This window comes from Rhopalosiphum maidis, chromosome 3 (assembly GCF_003676215.2).
Source record: "Rhopalosiphum maidis isolate BTI-1 chromosome 3, ASM367621v3, whole genome shotgun sequence".
NCBI lineage: Eukaryota > Metazoa > Arthropoda > Insecta > Hemiptera > Aphididae > Rhopalosiphum > Rhopalosiphum maidis.
This window is the reverse complement of record NC_040879.1, coordinates 17,480,798-17,493,181: the sequence shown is the minus strand read 5'-3', so window position 1 is coordinate 17,493,181 and position 12,384 is coordinate 17,480,798. Positions and strand designations below refer to the sequence as shown.

Here is a 12,384-nt window from a genome sequence, read left to right as displayed (position 1 = left end):
AAACGACATATATATATATTACAAAGAATTAATTTTATCATCGTTATTATTCTTTGTTTCCATATCTAATTTCATCAAAATTGATAATTAAAATGTCTATTATACCACATAATGTTAATATTATATTGTTTAGATTTTATTGTGTTAATAAATATTAACCACTTATGAAAATTCTTGTTTTAAATTGTCAATTCACAGCTATCAAATTTAAACATGCCTATAATTTTTAACTACTTATATGATAATATTGAAAGTGATTGTAGTTTTAATCAATGTTGTCAAAAATTAAACTTAACATGCTTTAAAAAAAAAAAACATACAAAAGAAACAAATAAAAACATACAAATTTTTGCAATCTACAATTTTTTTCATTATATCCATCTTGACCATAAATTGTAAATATTATATATTATTCACTTTGTTATAACCGTAGGCTAATAACCTGTTGATGTTGAAGCCTTTATCTTAAATAAAAAAAAATAAAATTAACCAGATTGTTTTTTCTATAATATTTTTTATTTTATAAATATTTTACATTATTAGTGCAATGCAGGAGACTATTGCTTTATTATTTAATATTTTTGTAGTACTGTATTTCTTAAACAGAAATAAAGTACCTACTACCTAATAATTATTAATATTAATTATATGATTTTATTTATAGTTTATAATGCTTAAAGTATCTCCGCAGATTTCTTCCAGTCATTTTTATCGGTTAATAATTTTCCTCAAATTGATGCACTAAATGAATATAATACTGATTTGCTAAATTATTATTTTACTAATGAGCCAGATTATTCACAGAAAAAAGATAATAATGTACCAAATAATTCTGAAATTAAAGAAAATAAAGACAAAAACCAAGACAATAGGTTGTATTATAGATTTAATCAAATCTAAAGACTCAATGTTTGGCTCATCCACTGCAGGGTTGAGTATTTTAGAGTTTCGTTTGAAGAAAATAACAACAAAAGGACAATGGCAATCATTTTTACATACTGCTGGAAATTCAACTGTGGCTTTGCGAAAAAGACCTGGTGCAAAAATTAGAGTTCAGCTAACATCTATTGCAATGAGATTACCAAGAGTTACAAAAGGAAGTAGACGTTTACCATCAGGCTGTCCAGCAAATGGCGAAAAATAACCACAAAAAAAAAAAAAAAAAAGATCTTGGTGGTAATGTCCAATTGAATGTCCCAAATGCAAAATCACATGGGCACAACCATTAATTAATACGATATATTAATGAGTTCATTATTTTTTCAAACTATAATATTTATCTATGAAATATATAATTAAATAATATATACATTATACATATCTATATAATCTTCTAATAAATATATTAGGTATATCTTTACATTATTCTTTATTAAAAATAAACCGTTTATGTTATTCACAAGAGTTACTATACATTTTTACCTTCAAATACGTAAAACAAAATTAATTCTTTATTAATTTGTAATTTAATTTAATTTATGTTATCTTGAACAATAAATAATTGTAATAAAAAGTAAAAAAAAAGGAATAAGTGTAAGGTTTAAATGAAGATGGAAGACATTTCTGAAGAATTAGAATACTAGAATGAAATATGATTAAATAAATACAAATAATACAACTGTATTAATTAGTGTACCTAAAGTTGTCCATAAACCAAATCACGAGTTAAGTTATTTTTAAAGACATAAAGTTACTTTTCAATATTCAAGTACTACATTTTTTATGCATGCAAAGTTACATTTCTTTAATAAACCCCGTAAATCATGTACATTGATTCAAAATATTGGTTTTACCATTAAGTGTAGATGAGACATAGGTTGTACCTATGTAAAATAATAGTTTGTTACAAATACAATAATATATAATGTACAGATAATCAATATTACTTAATAAATACATAATAAATAAATATGTATTATAGTTTAATGTAATTAAAATTGAATACACATATAAGGTATTTGGGAACCGTGTCAAGTTCTTCAACCAATGGACAGTTATAAGGAACACACTAGCATTAGAGATTGTGTTGTATACTATGTATGTGGGTATGTAACGAAACAAATTTTAAAAAGAAAAAAATGGCAGTGATGAGCATCCTGCAGCAAAACTTATTACTTTAAAATCAAGAGGTAACCTTTAATATCCAAACACTTATTTGCTTGAATTTCTCAGTTAAGTTGAAAGTTCCTTTGCTAAACATTGTACAAGTTATAATGTATTTGAAAGTCATAGATGAAGTTATTGAAAGTAAATTTGAACTCAATTATACATGTGCAGAACATCAACTTGAAGTGGCTATAGATATTTTAGTTTATTTTATTCAAATGAGGCTATGTCAATATACTTATCAAGAACACCTTAAATTACAAAAAATATCAAGAGAAAAAAAGAAAACATCAAAACTATATGATATATGAAACATGATAATTAAATTACAGTAAATACATACTTAAACTTGCTTATACCTGCTTGGCTTTGGCTTATTGCTTTTTAATAATTAGAGTATTAGTTATTAAAAAAATATTTATTAGTCGGTATAACAATAATTAATGTTTTCTAGGATTCGAAAATTTAACATACAACTCAAGAAATGATTGGAAGTGTAAATGATCTATTACAAAACGTGATTAAATCTGTTAAAAATAATTATTTTCATAATTGAACAATTTCATTTATAAGATGTTTCCCTAAGCTTATGTTATAAAAACCTTATTTACAGATTTATTCATTAATTACAATCAATCATAAAATAACAATCAATGAAAAACTTAATATTAAACATCTTTACTTCAAACAATTTTTCAATAAACATAATTGTTTTACGTTTAAGTAGTACAAAACTATAAACTTTTTTTTTTTTTTTACGGTATCGCAGGGGGCCGGAAATACCTGGTGGAGCAATTCGCCAGCTCCCCTGCATCGTTTATTAGTTCGACAATGATAATGAATCAACAAAAATGAATGACAATTACAATACACGATGGCCCTACACCATCAATAAGTTGGCCTTGGGCCTACAATTTAAACAACTTAAATAATTTTTAAGCTTCGGCTGGTTGTCTCTGCCGTTGCCTCTCCTCCTCCTCCCTGGTACTGAGGACCAGGTTCACATACTGATCGATTGCCTTCCAGTTGTTGTGCGACCACAGCATCAGCCTACCGACAGCATCCGGGGTGAAATCACCCATCAGTTTCACCTCCAGCTCCCTCCTTTGCCTCCACCATCTGTCACACTTGAAGAAGGCATGCTCGGCATCGTCCTGTGGTGCCTGGCAGTCGGCGCACATGGGGTCTTCCAGCTTCTTGAACCTGAACAGGTATTCGCCGAAGCATCCGTGACCGGAGAGGAACTGTGTGAGGTGGAAGTTCGTCTTCCCGAAACCTCTGGAGCAACATTGAGTCACGTCGGGGATAAGCCTCCTCGTCCATTGCCCGGTTTCCGCGGCGTCCCATCTTCCCTGCCATGCGGCGATGGTTTGCTTCCTCGCATCGGGTTTATCCGGGGCGTTCGGATCACCCCGCCTCCTCCTGAACTCGGACTCTCGTTCTCTGGCTAGCAAGTCAGCCGGCGGGGTCGATGCAAGCACGTTTAGAGCCGCCTCGGAAACTGTACGGTAGGCACACGTGCAGCGCAGTAGGACTCTGCGCTGGGTCTTGTTCAAGAGCCTGACGTTGCCGGGCACGAGGTCCAGGGTGTGTGCCCAGGCCGGGGCGCCGTACAGCAGCACGGAATGCACGACCGAGGACAGCAAGCGCCGTCTGTCTTCGCGCGGCCCGCCCACATTCGGCATGAGACGAGCGAGTTGTGTGCCAATCTTTTCTGCCTTGGCCGCGGCTTTTTTCATGTGGCTCTTGTAAAATAGCGACCTGTCGATAATCATACCGAGGTATCTCATTTCGTTAGCCAGTGTGATGGGGCTACCGCATATCCTTAATAGTGGCTTGTCCCACTTATATTTGTGTGTGAACACGACCGCCTCTGTTTTCTCTGCGGCTATCTGTAGGCCGAGGTTGGAGATTCGCCCTTCTACCCGGTTAATGGTGACATTGCCAATGGACTCCAGCTCGGCGATGGTATTGGACGAGGTCACTATGAGGGTGTCGTCCGCAAAACCCAGCAACTTTGCTCCTTGCGGCACCTCCTCTCTGAGGACGAGGTCGTACGTCACGTTCCAGAGGAGGGGACCGACGACAGAGCCCTGTGGCACTCCTCCTGAAATGTTCACGTCCATACTTCCTCCTAGAGAGCTGCACATTTGTACTGTTCCGGACCTGCCCGAGAAGTAGGAGCGGAACATTTGGTGAAGATGCGCCGGGACCTCCCACCTCTCGAGTGCGGCCAAGATGTCTGGCCATTGGATGGAGTTGAACGCATTCTTGATATCGATGCCTATTGCTAGGCAGAATTTCCCACTATTCACTTCCTGGACAATGGTGTTGTGTAGGTCCAGTACTGCGTCGTCGGTGGACAGCTTCTTCCTGAACCCGTACTGGTTTGGAGACAGTCCGCCTCTACGGGTGATGTGGTTGTTTAATCTCTCGGAGAGCAGGGATTCAAGCACCTTCCCGACGTCGTTTAGTAGGCAGAGTGGCCGGTAGGACGACGGGACTCCCTCAGGTTTGTTTCCTTTCCTGAGGAGCACCACCCGAGATGTCTTCCACTCCAACGGGAAGGTTCCGTCTCGAAGGCATCTGTTGAAAAGCTCGAGCAGGATGTGTGGGTCGGCTCTGTGTACTGCCGAAAGGATTTTAGTCGTAATGCCATCTGGGCCAGGGGCTTTGTTTTTGCTCCTTACCCTGTACATTGCTGCCCCGAGCTCTGCCGCCGTAAACAGGACGGGGGAGTCAGCATGCGGTGACGGCGATCCTGTGCTGTTCCGGTACGTCGGGAACAGGGTTTTAATGACGGCATCCAGTGTATGGCGCTCCATTATCACTGACGCGGGGGGGCCTCTCAGCTTCCGCATCACCAATTTATATGGCTTCCTGAAAGGGTCGCTATCTACAGACGAAATGAGCTCCGTCCAGCATGCTTTCTTGCTCTTTGCGATGGCGAATTTGAGCTGCTTCTTCGCCTCGCGGAGTACATCATCGGTTCGCGTGAGTTCGGCACTGGCGCGTTCGTTGTCGAAATCGGCATCCCCTCGCTGACGTAGACGACTTATGCGACTCACCATTCGCACTTTCCGGCGTTTTGCCCTAACGCATTCAGAGCGGAGGGAATCGATTTCTGCAGTCCACCAGTGTACTGGAGATTTTCCAGGTTTGGGGGCCCGGCGCGGGGGGAGGGCAAAATTGCATGCGGCCGTAACCCTCGACCGAAAGGAAACTGCTCCCCGGTCTGCGTCTTGCTCGTCCAGGGGGGTGCCTCCTTCGAGCCATTCGGCGAGCAACAGGCCAGTGAGGAGTGAATCACTGTCAATTCCGCCCGAAGTGTCCCAGCCACTGTGTACCTGCGAGCGGCTTGCTGTGATGTCGGCCGGATTTAGCATCAGGGAAAAGCGTATATAGTGGTGATCGCTGAAGTTAAACACCGACTCTAGCACCCTCCAGCTGACAACACGACTTGACAGAGAATCCGACGCTGCTGTGATGTCTACTATTGATCCGGCACCTCTGGCAAAAGTGGGGGTGGAGCCCACGTTCATGACGGCCAGGTCAAGGGACTCGATAAATAGGCCCAGTTCCTCGCCTCTCCTATTGTCGACCCAGTCACCCCAGGTGGCTGATCTTGCGTTGAAGTCTCCAGCAACTGCAATGGGGACACCTCGCTGGACGGATCGGATGCTGTCCTCTAATCGATGGAGCATGTCGCAGAATTCTTCAAGTGGCCGGTTGGGGGACGCGTAGCAGCTGTATACCTGCACCCCGTTAAGGCGAGCTGAGACGAATTCTGGATCTCGTATTACGTTACCTACGGTCACCGCATTATTCGGGATATAAATGGCGGCCCTGCTTGATCCTGCATTGGCGATCCAGGCTACGGAGTGGTCGTCCGCTTTATGATAATAGCTTATTAGCGCGATGTCGATTTTCTCCTCAACCATGTATTGTGTGAGCAGATCTTGTGCCGCACGACAGTGGTTGAGATTGCATTGGACGAAGCTGAGGTCCGTCATTGCTGTTCAATCGGCTGCACCCCTGGCGACTCCTCCAGCCGCTGCGTATTCCCCTCCTGGGATACTGTGAACTTCTGCTGGTTCTGTTGCCGTGCGCTATCAGTCTGTTGTCTCCGCGGGAGTTGCATGTAGTCCCTCGCAAGATGGCCCTCATCTTGACACCTAAAAATCATCTTTACTTCAAACAATTTTTCAATAAACATAATTGTTTTACGTTTAAGTAGTACAAAACTATAAACTTTTGATGTTTAACCCTTTCAAACCCATAATTATTTTGGCCGATAAATTTTTTTTTTTTTTTTAATATTTCAATTTAGGATCCTAAAAGTAATCATTTTGCAAATTTTCAAAATTTTTGCACTTAAATTTTCCAAGACCTGAAGTGGGTCATTATAATGACCCACAGGACACAAAAGAATACTTTTATTAAATTTTCAAACAATTAAATCTAAAATCTTAAATGTATTAACAATTTAAAATTTATTTTTATTCGTAAATATCCTCATTTTCTTAAAACTAATAACACCAGTAAAATAAATATTTATTATTTTTAATTATAAAATAAAGTAAATCAACCTTTGTCGCATAAAATAAAATAAATCAATCTTTGTAGCATTATAAAATAAATTTGTTGTCTTTGATAACTTCAGTATGATATTCTTCAAAACAATTTCTGTCTCTCGTTAAGCATAGGTGGACATTACATTTCTTGCAAAAAAAATGTGTTCTGTTGTTTCTTGAGCACGTTGGATTTACAGTGTGCACGAGATGCAAGACAACTGATGCTCCAAGACCAAATAAATTTAAATTATGTTGACTTAATTCGGTAGAACTTCCTTGATACAGTATAAAATCATAAATCATTCCATTTTCTGAAGCTAAAACAAATATTTTAACACCCCATGGGCATGGCTTACCGCGCATATATTGCTTAACAGATAATTTACCTTTAAAAGGTACTATTTGTTCGTCTATGCAAAGATTTCTTTCTTTTGGTAATTCATTACATTTTTTTTTATTAGATCGTACAGTGGACGAATTTTAACAAATTTATCATGATTGTTATTTGGAATGTCTAAATTATTAATTATATGTAAATTTTGTCTGAGTTGAAAAAAACGGTCCCTTGACATAGAATTGAAGACACTTGGTACTTTAAAATTTTCTTCCCAATACATCCTAACTCTAGGAAATTTAAGACAATCCATAATTAAATGTATTGCAATTAGCACTCGTATTTCTTGTTGATTTGTTGCTTTAAAATTGGTTAAATTTTTTTGAATAGCGTACAAATTAGTATTGGATGCAAGAGTTTCAATAAAATAATCGATCGGATTACGTAAAAAAATTACTGGATCTGTAATATCAAGATCATCTAATTCAATATTAGGAGTATTAAATGGTTGTTGTATCCATTTTATATTTTTTTTTGATGTGATCATAGGCAATATATTATTATCAGTAGGGACATTATTAATATTATTAATATTAGAATTATCTATTTCGGTATCAAGAGTATAATTACTATTAAATTCTTGTAAAAGTTGGTCTAGTTCATCATTTGGGAATTCATCTTCATCATAAGAAAAATCCAGTTCCGATTCGTCACCGTCTAACAAGTCCATTATATTTTGGCTAGATAATATTTTATGAGCCATTTTTGTATATTCACAATATAATACGTAAAATATAAAAAACAAAAAATTGGCGAAATCGGCTATCTATAATGTACAAACAACTTACAAGCGCTCGCGCAACGCTACACAAAACTAATAATAGTGTAAATGTGTAATAAATAATAATAAAGTGTCGGCGACAGCTACTGTCGCGATAACCGGTGGGTCATTATAATGTACCACATATTCAATGCGATTTGATGGAGAGGGAATTAACTGCGACACTTGGTTATCATGAAATCTATTTTTAATGCTAGTGTAGCATAAGTACTAAAATAAACAACGCTATCTAACGGATATTCTATGAAATATGGAAACAAAAACTAAAATTTTTTTTCATTTTTTTTTTTCACAAAAGTATAAATATTTATATTAAAAATCATTAAAACTATTTATATTTTTTTTTATTCATATTCCTCATGAGATAAGCTATCAAATAAACTTAAAATTTAAATTCTACCATTATTTGTTCTTAAGTTAAAAATTATTGAAAAGATGGGTCATTATAATGACCCTTGGGTCTGAAAGGGTTAACATACAAAAATTGGGTCGAATATTACTAGCGCTTTTAGTTCACTATTCACGCCACTTCAACCTGTGATAACGTGCCGTGTTCCGACCTTAGTAAATAGCTGTGGTTTATTAAAGTTTTTTTTCTATTACATTATTTTATTTAAAAACATTAATCGTATATTACTACATTATATTCCTATTTCCTTTGTCTTAAATAGTTCACTATTCCTTATTAGTATTTATTACTGTCGGTAATTTTAAAAAATGGCTTTTGACGAAGTATTGAATGTGGAACTTTTAGGGGCTTTAGAAGAAGCTGAAATTAGAGCTGTAAGGAATCGGCCTAAACAATATTGTAATGCCCAAAATGTAATGGAAGGTTGTTCAATAATATTAAATAACGTTTAGGATTTATAGCCTTCTTAGTTCATACCTACTTAATTACATTATATTCATTATATTTTTAGAACTATTTGATCACCTGACTATCATCAACTATTTGATGATAGTTTCTGAAAAAGTTTAGACTGACTAAGGTGTTGGTTCAGGAGTTAATAAATCTATTAACACCGTACATGATTGAACCAAGTAGATCATCTTCAATCTCAATTCAGATAAAAGTCAAGTCATAATTATTTATTTCTATATTATTAATAATAATGAATTAAGATAAAATGTTGTTAATCATTATGAGGTTTTGACAGCTTTGCGGTTCTTTGCTAATGGCTTTTATCAACTTGATATTGGTGACAATAGATCATCAGCATTAAGTCAGCCATCTGTTAGCAGATGCATTGCTAAAGTATCAGATGCACTTAATCATCCAGATGTTATTAAACAGTATATAATTTTGAAAAATTAAATGCATTATGTAGAGGGTAAAATAATTTTTTTTTTGACATAAATTGAATCTTGTATAATTTTCAAATTGCTATATTTGTTCTAAACATGAATAGATTTCTTAATAAAAAAGGAGTGCCAGGGGTCATAGGAACTATAGACTGTATTCATGTTGCCATATTTCCATCTTCAGAAGGATTATATCCTGAACATATTTATGTGAACCGCAAAGGTTACCATAGTATTAACACTCAATTAGTAAATCAATAAAAAGCGTAACATAGTATACCTAATTGATTTTTGATGTAGACTTTTTCTTGAGTACGAGTAGAAATGTAGAACCAAAGTGGTACCTAGAACTTTAAAATTGAGTTTAATTATCAGATTACTAATAGATTATTAGTTAAATATTAGATATTGATCAACAAAAACAAAAAAAGGCCATTTTTAATTTTAATTTTAATACATCATATTATGGCCTGTTATTGACTAAAAATTTGTAATTTTGATGCAAGAATATTGAATGTCAATGCTAAATATTCTGATAGCATTGATGACTCATTTATATGGTGTCAAAGTGTGGTTTCCACGTTTATGGAAAACTTGCATGACAATGGACATTTATCATATTTCTTATCAGGTATAAGATATAAATCTTAAATATTGTAGTTAATAAATATTTTGTAAACAGTAAATAATAAAATCTTTTAATCATATTATTCTTGTTAATCGGCGATTAAGGATACCCACTTAGGACTTGGCTCCTAACACCATTAATTGTGTGATTAACAGTATAGGTGTACCCAGACTTAAAAAAAAAACATTCTTATTATGGACAAATCCAATTAGGCTTATTACTTTGTAATATCAAACAATGTTATTTAGTTATATATGAAAAAATGACTAATTTTGTTTTATTAATAGAAGTTATATTAGATTTAGAATTTTGTAAAGAACTATATTCTTCACTAAAATTCATATATTTTAGACATGCATTACCTTTTTTATTAGAGAACCAGGATAAAATATAATGTTAAAACAAAATGATTTAAATAATTATATTCACATTATATTACATATTTACATTAATAAGTTATTGTTAATAGTTAATAATAGTTGTATGTATGTTATGATGTTTTAATAAAATATATGCTTTACAATATGGTGTCACGACTTAATGGTATATAAATTAGTTATTTTTTAAACAATAAAAATATTAAAATCCATCATTTCCTATTATTGGATTTAAAATATTTGTAATTCCATAAACAATATATACAATTTTATCTATTTTACACATACACTTCCCAGGCATTTTATTTTTAAATATATGGTATGTTTTAATCCTTTGTATGGCTCGTTCTATGTGTACCTTAGCTTTGGCAATTTCTGTGTTTACTATACCATCGTTTAAACTAAGCTGTTTATTTTTTCTCAAAAAAGGAGGGCGAATCAATTTGACACCTGCATTGGTGCAAGATTCTTCTATTAGAAACCCTTTATCTGCCATTACAGAGTCCCCTATTTCACACTTATTTAAAATACCTCCGGTTTCAAATATATGCTTACCAGAAGCTTTTCCACCTAATACATTACTTACAAACGTAATTAACCCATCAGGAGATATACCTACCATGAACTTAGTGGTGTGACGACCTTTATAAATCGAATATGTCCTAATACGACATGCTAGACATTTTGGTGTTTCAATAGTAGTTTTAGTTCCATCTACAATAACTCTTATAGACATGAAATTTAGTATAGAAAAAAATCTATTTTTAGATAGCCAAAAAATTAGAGATTTTAAGATTAAATATAATAGATCAATAGTGTCGTAAAAATAATTTAAGCATGTACTTTTAGATATATTAAATAATACGCAAAGGCATTTATATGATATGTTCAGTTAAAGTTTAATTAATGTTAATAATATTCGATGATGAACGTCTAAGGCAAATTCGGTATTGTAATTTAATCTAAAAATTATCAATTCCCCTACCTCATCTATATTTTTAAATTTTAATAATGTGGAGATTCTTGTAAAGGCTTATATGTCAGTATCATTTCTAATTAGATCCATAATGGTGCTTTTGAAACCTAAAGGTCGATACATAGGGTCTACTTGGATACATTTATCAAAAGTTAGTATATCTTTTTTATTAGATATTTGAACACTGGCTTCATCTATTAATTCAATATCAAGTTCTTCAAAGTCAAATGATGTTTGTTCTTGTGTTTGCTCTAATTCATTACTTGCACCAAATAAATCTCCGACAAATTTGGATCGTTTTTGTGCTCAGATCTTTTTTGTATCTTTTCTTTTGTAGGAGTATCAATCACTTTGTCCAGTTTTCTTTTTGGAAGATTCAATGATGGAACCACATTTACTTTGATACGACGTAACTTCGGCAAGTGTTCTAAATAGTTTTTTTTATTTTGTATAAAAAGAACTTACATATTTTTTTTATTGCACTGAGGTACACAACAGTATCTTTTCGAATGGTAGTGTTTGGTATTTAATTTATTTGAGTAGTTATGATCGGATGTGGAAATTTTAAGTAATATTTAAATATTTAATAATGAAAGTCCAAAGAAATATTTTAAAAATTCACAGTTCACACCACACTCTTTGTATTTAAAATGATATTATCATTTCATCATTAGCCTACGTTTTGTTTTGTTGTTTGTATTTTATCAATACCGCTAGAGTTCAGTTACTTTGATTGGAATCGCCAATACGAATTGGTCGTTAACATTACTCGTATGTTGTTCAAGAATACAAGATAATGAACGTAGACGAGCAAAGATAACGAGCTGTTTGTATACTAGTAATTACGTATGCGTTTGGTAGTTCTTTTCGAGAATAGATTCCCAGGACTGAACGGGCCTTCAGTTATTGTATACATACATTAGGACTTGCCTGAAAGGCAAGACCCGTTCAGTCAAGTTTTAAACAAAAACTGAATTTGTGTATGTAGCTTTAGATAACGAATTTTTTAATACGCCATAAACTGACGCTTTACTAATAATAGTCGCTCAGTGGCGAAAGCTTTTGATAAGGAAGTAACCGCGGTCTACCTTGTATATTATAGACACATATCATCCAACGTCACGAAGTTCGCTCCACCCGAAGACGTTTCGAACACATCCACGTCTAACACGTTGGCCTTAACACGTGGTACGGACTATGATAGTTACAAGGAATCAAAGCAATTGCGGTCCGGCTCGTCGTCTTC

At 34.5% G+C, this 12,384-nt stretch overlaps 2 pseudogenes; one reads left to right on the top strand and one right to left on the bottom strand.

Moving 5' to 3' along the window:
- Positions 1-8,572: 8,572 nt before the first annotated feature.
- On the top strand, positions 8,573-9,418 carry LOC114253672 (annotated as a pseudogene).
- Positions 9,419-9,884: 466 nt separating this feature from the next.
- LOC113557770 lies at positions 9,885-11,228 on the bottom strand (annotated as a pseudogene).
- Between the last annotated feature and the right edge of the window lie 1,156 nt (positions 11,229-12,384).